Source organism: Octodon degus, unplaced genomic scaffold (assembly GCF_000260255.1).
Source record: "Octodon degus isolate 3935 unplaced genomic scaffold, OctDeg1.0 scaffold00005, whole genome shotgun sequence".
Lineage (NCBI taxonomy): Eukaryota > Metazoa > Chordata > Mammalia > Rodentia > Octodontidae > Octodon > Octodon degus.
In genome coordinates, this window is record NW_004524581.1 from 7,606,874 (window position 1) to 7,619,401 (window position 12,528).

The following is a 12,528-nucleotide window of genomic DNA, read 5'->3' on the forward strand; positions in this document are numbered from 1 at the left end:
ATAAGTCATTTTGTGCACTTGATATGGGAATCCAGTTTCAATCAGGAAAAGCAAAACAATACTGCCATCATATTTATTATAATACTTAGTAGATACTTGACAATCATCCTCTAAGTTTTAACACAAAGTCAGAGCCACAATTACTGTGTCCTCCTTCCATACTGATTGGTGACTATCTTGACCCTCCTCTTGGGCAATTGCAATCAATCCAAAGCAACACTATAAAATTGAACTACTTCATATTAAAGAACACAGAATCAACAAGATGCGAAAGTTGTCAAGAACCACTAAAATAAAAACATGTAAAATTAAGACACCATTGATAAAACTACTGATGCTATCATTCCCTTAGAAGCTAAATTGATTTCTAGAATAAAAGTGAAATTCACCCACAGAGTTGGGGAGTTCTCATGTCAGCTCAAAGTTCATCTGAAGACAAGTCATTATAAAATGAGGGATCTGGCAATAACCTGTACTTTTTGCATTTAGGAAATAGAATTTAATTAAGCTTAATCTTAAATTTAAATCTTAATTTTCCTGTTTCTAACAAGTATGGAGAAGCATTGAGTTGTGCCAAGTCCTTTGTGTGGAGAGAACGCAGGCTGAAGCCGATACTTCAGTTCACACATGGGGCACGAGAGGGCTTGCCTGCCTCATGAGAGAGGACTGATGTCCACTGCCCAGCCTAGAACCTTTCAATGTGGCTGCAGAGGAAGGCAGAAAAGGACAAAGAGCACTTGAACAAATAACTGCTGTACTGTGCTTCCGGAAATTTTTCTTAACATGGAGGGGAAAGAATAGAAGTTTGGATTTCTTGCCAGGTAGCTAGGATTTTCTGATTGACTGCTTTGATTGACTGACTGATTGATTGAATATAACTTGATATCTGATTGGTTGATCATAACTATATCTGAGATGAAACTAACACATACAACAGAAAATAACTGGAAGCACAAGAGACCAAAATTAAGTGTGAGTGTGAGCTGTGTGTAATTAGAGATGTGGCAGATTCTCCTACCACATACCCTTGACCGTAACCCCACCAGATGCTCAACTGAAAGGTTCAGATGCACATGGCATCGAAATGTGTACTTGCATTCTGGATATACAGGTCTTGCCATATCTTGGTCTTAACCATCCAGTAGAAAAGTATAAAAATGAGGTATATAAAGTAAATCCATATTAATACGATGATCTGTAAAAGGCTCAAGTCAATAATTTCTGAGGATAACCCACTAATATTATAGACTGCTAGACAGTATTAGATGTTTAGTTGAATTCAAACACTTATAGTATTTAGATGCCAATAGAATATTCACCTTTGACAGGACAAAATAAATAAAAAAATAAAAATTAAAAAAAATGGAAATGGAAAGAAGCAGTCAATGCTCTAATTAGCTTCGTCTCCTTTTTTTCAATTGTTTGTACTTTTTCTTTTCTTAATTTCTTATACATTGCTCCAGGTTTTTCTTCTTCCAATTTTATGTGTATATATCTGGTAATATGAATCGCTGGTTGTAAGACAATACCATGTATTACAACAAATACTGTGAAGTTCATATTACTTTGTTAAGTAAAATTCTGTATGAGTTGTCAAAAATAAATAAATAAATAAATAAATAAATAAATTTTTTAAAAAATAAATGTATACTTGCACTGCTTTCAAAATCTATTTATTGTGTTTCTCTTTCAGGGGGCGATATTTGAAATATTAAAAAATCTAAAAGGTATAGACATAAAGTTTAAAACAGTTATTCCTTCTTGTCATAAAAATTCTAGCCTTATCCATCAATCTTCTATATTCCCCTTTCCAAAAACTTCCTTTTTATCCCTGATTTATCATTTAGCAATGTCACTTATAATAAAAGCTGTTTAAATAACATTTTTACTAAACAGTATATTGTAAATATCTTTCTAAATTATTTTCATTTTTAAAGAGTTCAAAATAGTATCAAAACAATTAATTACAAATCATACTGAGTTTCACTAAAACAAAATAATATGGCAATTTTTATTGTACTGCATAGCGTTCTCTTCAAGTTAGTTCCTCAGATTACCAAATATATGCATGCAAAATTGGAAGAAGAAAGAAAAAAAGACCAAAAAACTTATAAGAAATTCAGGGTAGGGCCGGCCAGATAGCTCAGCAGATTAAAGAGCCTGCTTAGGCAGACGCAGGGGCTAGGGGTTCGATCCTTGCCCTGCTGTGCAGGCCCTGCCCCCAGGGTGCACTGAGACGCTGATCAAGACTGGATGTGTTGGTGCGTGCCTGTAATCCCAGCACTTGGAAGGCCAGAAAACAGGAAGGATCACTACAAATCCGATCTGTGTAGTGAGACCTTGTACACACTGTGTAAATACATTTCTAAAAAGAAAAAAATTAAGGGCTGGTGTGACATCTCAGTGGTCTAAGAGCCTGCCTGGCAAACACAAGGACCCAGATTTGATCCCCTGTACTGAATGCCATATGGGCCATGGAACCCTTGGCCCCATGTCAGCCACAAAACCGAGTGTAATCCCAGCACTGGGGAAGCTGAGACAGAAGGATCACTACAAGTCTGAGCTGTGTAGCAAGACCCAGTAACAAATAAAGACATAAACAAAAGATTTTTTTAAAAAAAGAGATTAGAAAGAGAGAAAAAGGAAAACAACTGAAAAATGAAAGACCCTTTCCACAGACCAGCAGAAATCCACCGTACAGTTGGCCAAACCATCCTGCTTGCATACATAGCTATATCTCTTTCCCCTACTCCCTTTCCTGTCCTCATCTCAGCAATTTCTTACTTTGAGACAGGTTCATTGCCTTTCAGGGCCAGGGAGATAGCTCAGTGGCATAAGCACAAGGTCCTTTGTTCAATCCTGGCATAAAATAAAATAAAAAATAAACTAAAAGTAAAAACTGTTAATAACTTTTAGCCACCAGACTGTTTAGGACGTAGCTCTTCATGCAAAACATTTTGCCACACCGTTCCAATCTTTAGCATTTCACTATTTAGCTCCAATAACTTGTAAAATGTGAACTCCTCTTCCAGCAGGTTTCAAGGGTCATAAGGCTTCTCACACAGGTGTACCTGCTGTCCTGCCCTCCTTCCTGTACAGAGAAAGGACTGAGGCTCACAGTCAAGAAAACCTCCATGTTTGGTTAGAGATACCAGCCCCTCCAACCTTGCTCTTCCACAACATGCCTCTGTGTTAGATTATGTCTATCTGTACCTGTTGGTGCTTTCAAATATATCACCTAATTTAATCATCAAAATTATACCGGGATGGTATCAATTCTATACAAGATGGAAAACCCAGAAATACAAAATAAAATAATATGCCTGAATTTTTTTAAAAAAAAACTGGCAGAGGTAAATATACTCTGATGTCGGTGATGTAACATTTCTTTATCCATCTACATCAAAGATTAACTTCATGTGAGGTGACAACGATGCAGAATTCACTGGTCTAAAGGTTGTATCAGTGTGATGCTCTTAACGCCACAGCATGACACATGCAACTGTCAGTTTCCTCCTTGGGATGAATGAATGTGCCTCTGAACTTAGCACGGCCTCATTTCTCTAAGCTGAAAATGTCCCCATGTGATCCTTCACTAGCTGATGAGCCCCACCGTCTTCCCCATGCCTTGTTTATGCCAACCATGAACTCTAGACCCCAGGGCCAGTGAGGCCATCACCTGTCGCTCCAACAGGAGAACAGCTCTCGCGCTGTCTCTCCCACACAACATGCAGTGCTCGAGTCTGCAGTGAGGCAGTTCCTTGCTGCTCTTCCCATGCAAATCCTTCCTGTACTCCTGGAAGGAAAACGCCTGCACCTGCTGTACTTTGCTCAGTCAGCACCACCATCCATGAATATCAAAAAGAGTTTGTTGAGATGAATCTCATTTTCTTTACCCTTCACTTCCTTCATGGTTTTAGCAAAAGTGTTCCGTTTTATAGACAAGACTTGTCTGAAGTGTGTTCTGCTTGGTATGCACTGTTGAATTTAAAAATTCTCTTTCCAATTGCCATGACTTCATGTATCAAGCCAATGTGTCTCTTTTACCCTTGAGGTGGATATCTTTGCAAGAATGCCCTTGCCCGTCAAAGATATACATATCAGGAAGCCCACGTATGTGCGTTAACATGTTTAGGCTGCTCACGGGCCAAGGTCTTAGGACTCTAGGTTCCTGTTTTTGAGTGTCTTGGTGTCATCTGACAAATGTTATCATGTTTGATTGAACAAAGAAAATACAATTATGAACTACCTAGTGTTATCTCCATCTCCATGCCTAAGAGCACAAAGTTCTAAATGAAAAACAATGAAAGTGGGAACATGAAGATACTCAAAAGTTAGCCATGGCAATTGATACAGCTCAGTGTTAGTTTGAATGTTTGGTGTGCAGAAGCACTGTCTTTAATCCTTAGCACATGTGCGTGCGCGCACACACACACACAATTACTCATTTCTCTCTTCTCAAGACCTTGAAAAGTGAGGCCTTCTCTAGTTTCCCACTTTCTTTTTTCTTTTTTTTTTTTTTCCTTTTCTTTTTTGGTGGAACCAGGGATTGAACTCAGGCCCTTGTGCTTCCAGAAAAGTGCTTATTCCACTGAGATATCTCCCTAGCTCCTAGTTTCCCAATTTCAACGTGTTTAGTACACCAGTGCTTCTCAACAATTTTCTAGATTTGTCTTGATACATTATATAAGATCTCTTATCAGACTTTAACATTATATTTAATTCAAAATTAGGTGTTTCATGAACACAAATCAAACAATAAACAAACCATCACACTTTTCAAGCAAATACTCAGAGCCAGGACCTAAGAGATCATGGTTGTGAGCTGTCCACTGTCCTTCTTTAATCTTTTTTTTTTTCCTTGCAGTACCGGGGATTGAACTCAGGACCTTATGCTTGCCAGGCAAGCACTTATTCTACTGAGCTATCTCCCCAGCCCTAATCTTCTTAATGAAGCATAGCTCTGTGTTTGTACTTAAAGACCAAAAAGAAGCAGTTAATAGATAGAATACTCATGCTGACTAACTCTTTTATGTTGATATCTGTGAACTAAGCAACTACACTGAGGACAGCAGTGTATAATACTAAAACCATGCTTGAAATACTTATCTTGGTCTTCTAAATGTGTACTGTTTGTAATGTCATATCAATTATTACTATAGTCTCTTTAAAAATTTTTTAAGAAGGTAATAAAAGAAAATGAGAGTCAAGAACAAAAATTTAAGATTTCTTGAAAACATGTGGTAATATGCAATCAGATGTCCCATCTTGCATAACTATATCTGTTAAACTGAGCAACAAATTTGACAATAAAAATAGATAGTATATTAATCACTATTAATCAGCTACTCTTGTTTGAAAATGTGTAAAAGTATATATTGTTACATGTTGCCCTGTTTCTGTCTTTGTTTTGTTTTTCTTGCTCTTTTTTATACTCTTCAAAATAAAAGAAAATTATAAAAAAATAAAATATTGATTATAGTATTTCTTGATCACTGATTATGTATTTCTCTTGACATTCTTCCCTTTCAATATTCCCTATGCTATTTCTACAGAAGTCTCTTCTTTTATGGCTTTTAGAACTCCAGATATGGCTGCTCATTTGCTATAATAAACTCACTTGAGCACAAAAATGTATTGAATTTATGTTAGATTAGGGGATACTCAATCTTCTATGTTGAGATTTTTTAACAGTAGTTGGATAAATATTTCCCTTTCTCTTGTTTAATCATCCCTTCTTAATGCAAGATATGTATCTATAAAGCTATTTTGATTTGTATATCATGTATAATTAAGTTACACTCACTAAGTTCATTTACATAATTGATCCCAGGAAATAGGGAGTGTTCACAATGTGAAAGACTTTATCTTTCCCATCCATTTTCATGTTCTTTATATTCTATGAAGAAAATCTTATTTCTTGTATCAAATTTGTTCTAATGCTTGTGCATGTTCAATCACTTGACCTTCCAAACCATATAATCTTTCTTGTAAGCATAGCTCTATCTCTTTCATCATTTATAGATGTTACTTCTTTTCTGTTACACTCCTAAGTGATGCTTGATGATAAAGACAACCACGAGATTGTTTTTGTTACTTTTCCTTTCAATGGAACACCATAAAGTTTCTGTCATGAAGTAGTGTTTATATTCCATTGTGAGATTTACATTAAAACTAATAAACACATGTGTATATTCTAAAGTTTAAACTTTAAAAAAGAGACCACCTTAGAGAGCAGAAGTTAGCGAACCTACAGGAGTTCATGTTTCAACAGATGAAGTACAGCATGTAGAAGTAGAGTAGCCAAAGGGAAGTATTGACCACAATATCAAACAAGCACAGAAAAATCAATATTAGGTGAATATTCATACACAGTTTCTTTCTGGGCTTAGTCAGTTGATGATGTGGCTGTGGTACTATCACAGGGCACTGTGGTAATAGCACAGGCCTGGAGAAATCCTCCCTTGCTTTCACAGGGCTCGTGAAGCATGCAGCTTGTGTGCATCTCTCTGGCTCATAACTCACAAACCACGACCAGTACTTCAGCACCTTCCCCTTCTTATCTGGTCTCACGCCTCACCAAACCTTCTTTGGGTGAAACTCTGTCCTATGAAAAAGTCGTCTGCTTTTAGAAATAAAGCGCCGGTAAAATCAGACAGTTTAGATAACATAAAGAGATAGAAGGAGAGTGGCTAGCATTCCAAATACACACCGACTTATCAACGGACAGGACAGGCACAGAAATAAGTGAAGCGAGAAGGAAATATGCTGATGGAAATACCGTTCCAATAAATTTTGTAGAGTGAATCATCATATCCCATAAAGTAAATACTAACCTTGATGCAGAGGCTGGGGAATTGTGAATTATACTGGTATTAGATCACACCTAGGCTCTGCCAGTTATTTTAACCTCAGACGTAGTTGAAGTGCTTAAATGAAGTGATGTATTTGAAAGTATCCAGTGGATTAAAGCTATGATTCCTATTACTATTGTTGATTTTCCCACTTCCATGTATTTCCTGGATATTTCTGTATATTCTGTTTCTATACTCTAGAAATTGAAAAAATTTGAAGACAGTTTGAAAAGTAATTATACGTGTGGCTAGCTACACAACTGTACTTCAGATAACTTCAACGATTTATAGTACGCTTTTCATGCATGAATTTGTAAACTTTTAGTGCGTGAATTGTGCAGCATATGATCACTCAGTAAATCTGCTATACATGTGTAGAATACATACCCTCCCAGGTTTTAAGTGTGGACGCTCAAAGGCAGAAGCTGAGGATCCATAGGTCATTCAAAGCTTTTCTGCATGTGATGGGGAGAATTTTAGGAGCAGGTAAATGAACCTGATGCAGGAAGACAAGCTGTGGGGTTGAATTGAAGCAGCTACTACACAGGTCACGTTGTAACCCACCCCTCCTCCCAAGTGGCCATGTGGCAGCCCCGCTCTGCAAATTGGGAATAATGATGCTGCCACTAAGGCACATGCAGGCTGCTGATATGAAAGTGTTTGTGTGGACATAAAGTGTCATCATGTCATTATGTGTGGTCCACAGGCCTCATCACTGATACATACAGTGTCAAAAGCAGTTTTCCTCTGTCTTGCTGTTCAGTGAAAATTGAAAAAGCAATATACTTCTATTATCATTATTAATTGATCTATATAGAGCTTGTCACATTTCATTCTCAAGGGGATTTACATATTTGGCTGAGCATGCGACTGATGCTATGATACTGCACTGTTCAATTTTAAAGTTATCTCATAAATGAGAAAATTAAATAGGTGGTTCGTATTTTATTCCATTTGCTGTCATGACTTTGGGAGTGACTGTAATTCATGTTATCACCTTAATTTACAGTCCTAGGACATCAGCCTCAGCTACTAATAGCTGCTAACTCTGGCTCAATTCATCCATAATTCAGATATCCCAACCTGATGTGCTTCTTTTGTGCAACCTGATTCATGGTGAATGATGGCTATACACACACTACTTCCCCCTCATTTTGTAAATAAGCTCCTCCCCTGCTTCTAATCTTTATATACAGGTGTTTTGGTGGTAGTGACTTTTTCCTTTCTCCTGTTCTTTAGGCTTGTCAGCTAATCTTGCTTTTCCCAGATTGACCTACAGTACTGTCTAAGATCTCTTCCCTCTGACATTTTCCATTGCTTGCTGCTGTACATGACTTTCCTCACATAAACTCAAGCATTAAAACATAATAAGCTACGAGTCTGTTCTCCACCATCAGCATTCTTCATCTAGGTAAGGGGCAAATATTTTTTTTTTTGCCAAAAAGCCTTTGTCTGCTGGTTCCGCACACATAAAATCCAACATATTAACCTAAGCAAGATTGATTTGACCAGAATCACCATGATGTCAGCACAACCCTTACAATTCAAGCACTTGTCCTGAGTGATCCCTACCCCAGGAGCTTCAGAAGTAAGTTCAAACTCTGACACGGTTTACAAGCAACTTCACATTTCTAGCAGTAATTTCCTGATTTCCTTGGGCTCCAGTGACTTTATTCAACTTGCATATTCAAATACCACATATTCTTCCATATTTCGCTGCTTTCCCAGGGTACTCTGATACAACGAATGAACTGCATGGAATGTTTACTGAATATTTTATATGTGAGACACTGTGCTGAGTGCTAGGTGGACAAGGATAGATAGGACTGAAGTCTTATTCTCAGGAAGCTCACAATTTAGCAAAGGAAATAAGCATATCCATGAATAAACTATAGAAAGGAACTGGTACCTAAAAAAGATCTTGAGAGATGTACTTCAATTGGCTAGGTATAGAAGACAGTAAAAGGCATGCAGGTAAGAAAATAGCATATGCAGAGCTAAAATCAATAGGCATTTCCCTTATTTTTTTTTTTTTTTTTTTTTTACAGTTTTTTTTTTTTTTTTTGCAGTACCAGGACTCAAACTCAGGACCCTGCATTTGCCAGTCAGGTGCTTGTACTGCTGAGCTATATTCCTGATCCAATTTCCCTTTCTTTATTCATCTTGAAAACACAAAGTTTATTTGAGACTCAGAGTAGGGTAAGCAACACGGAGCCGTAATGAAGAGCGAATGAGAAGCAAAAGCTTCTGCCCAGAGGGAGAAGTGGCCAAAGTGTAAGAAGGAAGGAGACTCTCTTCCCATCCAGATAGATGTCTTCAAAATAAGACTAACATACATATTTCAATCTACTGTTTCTTCATTTGGGGCATGAGAATTTATGCCACTTGATAATATTTTGGTTACAAAATTTAGCTCACATGGAATGTTTCTAATTAAAATTTGTCTTTATTTTTTTTTTTCATTTTTTGTGTATTTGGTACAGGGTCTCACTACACAGCTCAGACTCATAGTGATCCTCTTGTTTTCATCCTCCTCAACACTAGGATTACAGGCATGCACCACCACAGCCAGACTTGATCACTGGCTCAGTGTGCCCAGGGGGCAGAATCAGCATGGCATGAGGGACCAGGGATGTAACCCTCGTCCCTGCGCTTGCCAAAGCAGGTGCTTAGTCTGCTGAGCTATCTCGCCAGCCCTTAAAATTCATCTTTAAAATTTCAATGACAAGGTGGAAAATAGACTTTTTAGAGCTTTCTATTTCCAGAGTAAAGTGCAATGCCATTTGATAAGGACTACCCCACTCTATGAGGATGTCTGATTCAAGTTTTCTGATTCCTGATAATTCTGTCATATGGACCTGTCTGTGTAGACCACCTGAGGTTCTTATCCTGAAGGTTGAAGTTCAGTGCACAAACTCCTTAGTTGTTTTTCTCTTGATGGAAAACTACTTGTGCATTTAGGTATTTCATATTTGATACATATCCAGCTATTGCATAGTAGAATTTCATTAGCCTGTGAAAGAAGCACAATTGAATCTGTGGAGTATATACAGACCTAGAACAAAATTAGTGTGCTCTTATTCTCGTTGAAGACTCTTCTGTTGCCAGCTGTTGTCACCTGCATTGCTCTAACATGGGCTGCAGAAGACATATGTGATTCTGCACTGGCTACACATAAGCCTTCTTGCAGTGGCACCTCACTGGAGCACTGAGCCAACTGAAATCATTTTGCTAAGATTTTTACAAACCAGATGGGGACAGAGACTTACAAAGTGTAGGAACTATGTGGCACGATGCTAAGGACAGTCCACAGGATCACCTCCCACAGTGTGGATGAAGGCCGACTGAAGGTTGACGACATAGGTGCCACACACAGGGAAACGCAAGGCTGGGAGTGAGGGTGTGCCTGAGCCCACCTTATACCTCTCTTCATGAGCCGCCAGGACTCAATGTATATCCCCACTCCCCATGTGCAGAAGCTAACAATTTTCTACTTTTACATTTGGCTTTCTTTATTTTCAACTGGAAGAGTAATGACTGATGGATCTCAAAATGCTTCATTTTTCACTATCACAGAAATCTGATAACTAATAAGCCTCCTCGTAGTTCATCACAGATGCACATAGGTGCATGCATGTTTTTTCTTCAATGATTTTGCTCACATGACTGTTGAAGTTGGCAAATCCAAACTCTGTAGGCAGCCAAGGACGGGATTTGATGCTTTGGCTGTGAGGAAAATGTCTTTTTCCAGGAAACTTGAATTTGGGCCTTTAGTTGAGCAAATGAGGTGCTGACATTCTGGAGGGCAGCCCATTTTACTCAATGTGAGCTGATCACAGATGTTAACCGATCAATAAAATGCCTTCTTATCAATACCAAAATTAGTGTTTGATTAAATTACATCACACTCTAGCCTACCCGAGTTGTCACACAAGACTGTCCCATTATCCTGTACTACAAATATCTAACTACCTGGATGACAACTTTGTAAGTATTTTGTAAGCCTCTGCCTCTAATTAAGGAGAAACATTATGTCTGTACAATGTATACACAAGAGATTTAAATTTGGCTTCAGGATTTCAAAGCTAATAGTAAAGCACTCAGATAATATTCCTATAATGTACAGTCAGCAGAAAACTCTGAAGTGAATTATAGCCCTGCAGGCTCAATAGGCTCATCAGTTATGATTCTAGATATAAATAACAAGTATTTATCCCATATTAGGTAAAGTTTTCCATAAAGTGATGCATGTACTATTTTGCTATTAAGCATTATACATAAAACATGAACATTCCAGCTGAGATTACACTATAGTAGGTCAAAACCTGCCAAAAAAACTTTTAAAACTTAAAGCTTTATTTACTTAATCCTGCAGCAGTTCCTAGGCTACAAAGGAAAACAAGTGCACCTTGAAACCATAGCTGATAAGTACTAGACTATTACAGAGAACGAGTCAGTTGTATTTTTCTTTCTAATACATAATAGCTCTTGCACTTAGTGTTCCCTTTTTAAAAAAAAATGCTGCTTGCATACTACAGATAAAATACTTACATGTGTTTTTCCTTATATAAAATTTCGTTTGATCTATGGAGTAGGTGATTCAATAGATTGAGTTTGGATCAATAATTTAGTGTAGCAATCTTCAAACAGTACAGCAAGACAAGGGAAAACATCAGAGTAGATGTGAGAAGATGGATGTGCTTGCCTAGGCCTTGGGAATAATATTTCTTTTTAAAACTGGGGAGGAAGATTTGGAAGAAAAAAAGTTGGGCTTAAATTCATGTGTAACTCTTCCTAGATTTGCAATCTGTGAAAGTCTTAACACTAGATTCTTTCCTTTATAAAACTGGGGTAGGTACGGCAATCACATACAGTTGCTATAAATATGATACAAAAAAGTTTATTTGTACAATGTTGGACAAAAGTAAATATTCATGTAAATGCACCCTAATTTTATTATCCTCCCTGGGTTCTAGTTTTTGACATCACTATACTTCAAGGAATTAGGCTAAATGGCTCCTTAGGTACAAACCACTTCCAAATTCTTGTACTTTTATTGCCAATGATGAATTCTTCTATACTTCAGCTAGCCAGCTCCATCAAGTTTGCTGTGTGCCCCATGCTTTGTTCAAAGCAAGCTTGGGAACAACACCGAGTTACAACATGAATTTCATTTTTGGAAAATTCTCTTTAAGTTGTACTGCCTCAGGAGACATATGGCATTTTATTTATGAAAGTAAACAGTTAATCTTCACTGACTAAGTCTGCAGTCACATAAAAATGCGGCTTTCTAGCTTAATGCTTTGGAGGAAAGGTAAGCAGAGATCCGCGTACTCGTGGTCGTAGCCGGTGATCACACTGTCACAACTCCTGCTTTTCACTTCACCACCACTGTTTCTTACAGCTCAAGCATACAAATTAAAAATAAATCAGTCGGCTCCTTGAGAATGAGAAGCGCGCACAGTAGTTTTAGGGGATTCTCTGGTCACACTTACATGAAATCTAGAAAACGGAACTCGGAAAGTCACTGTCCTCTTCCGCAGAACTGTCTCAAGGGGAACCTTCCATTAGTTTCACTCTGACCAAATGTAGAGTGAGGAAGTGTCAAAGGAAACTTATAATCAAATTCAGTCTTCTGTGACTTCATTTTCGTTTTAAAACATTTATTTATTTA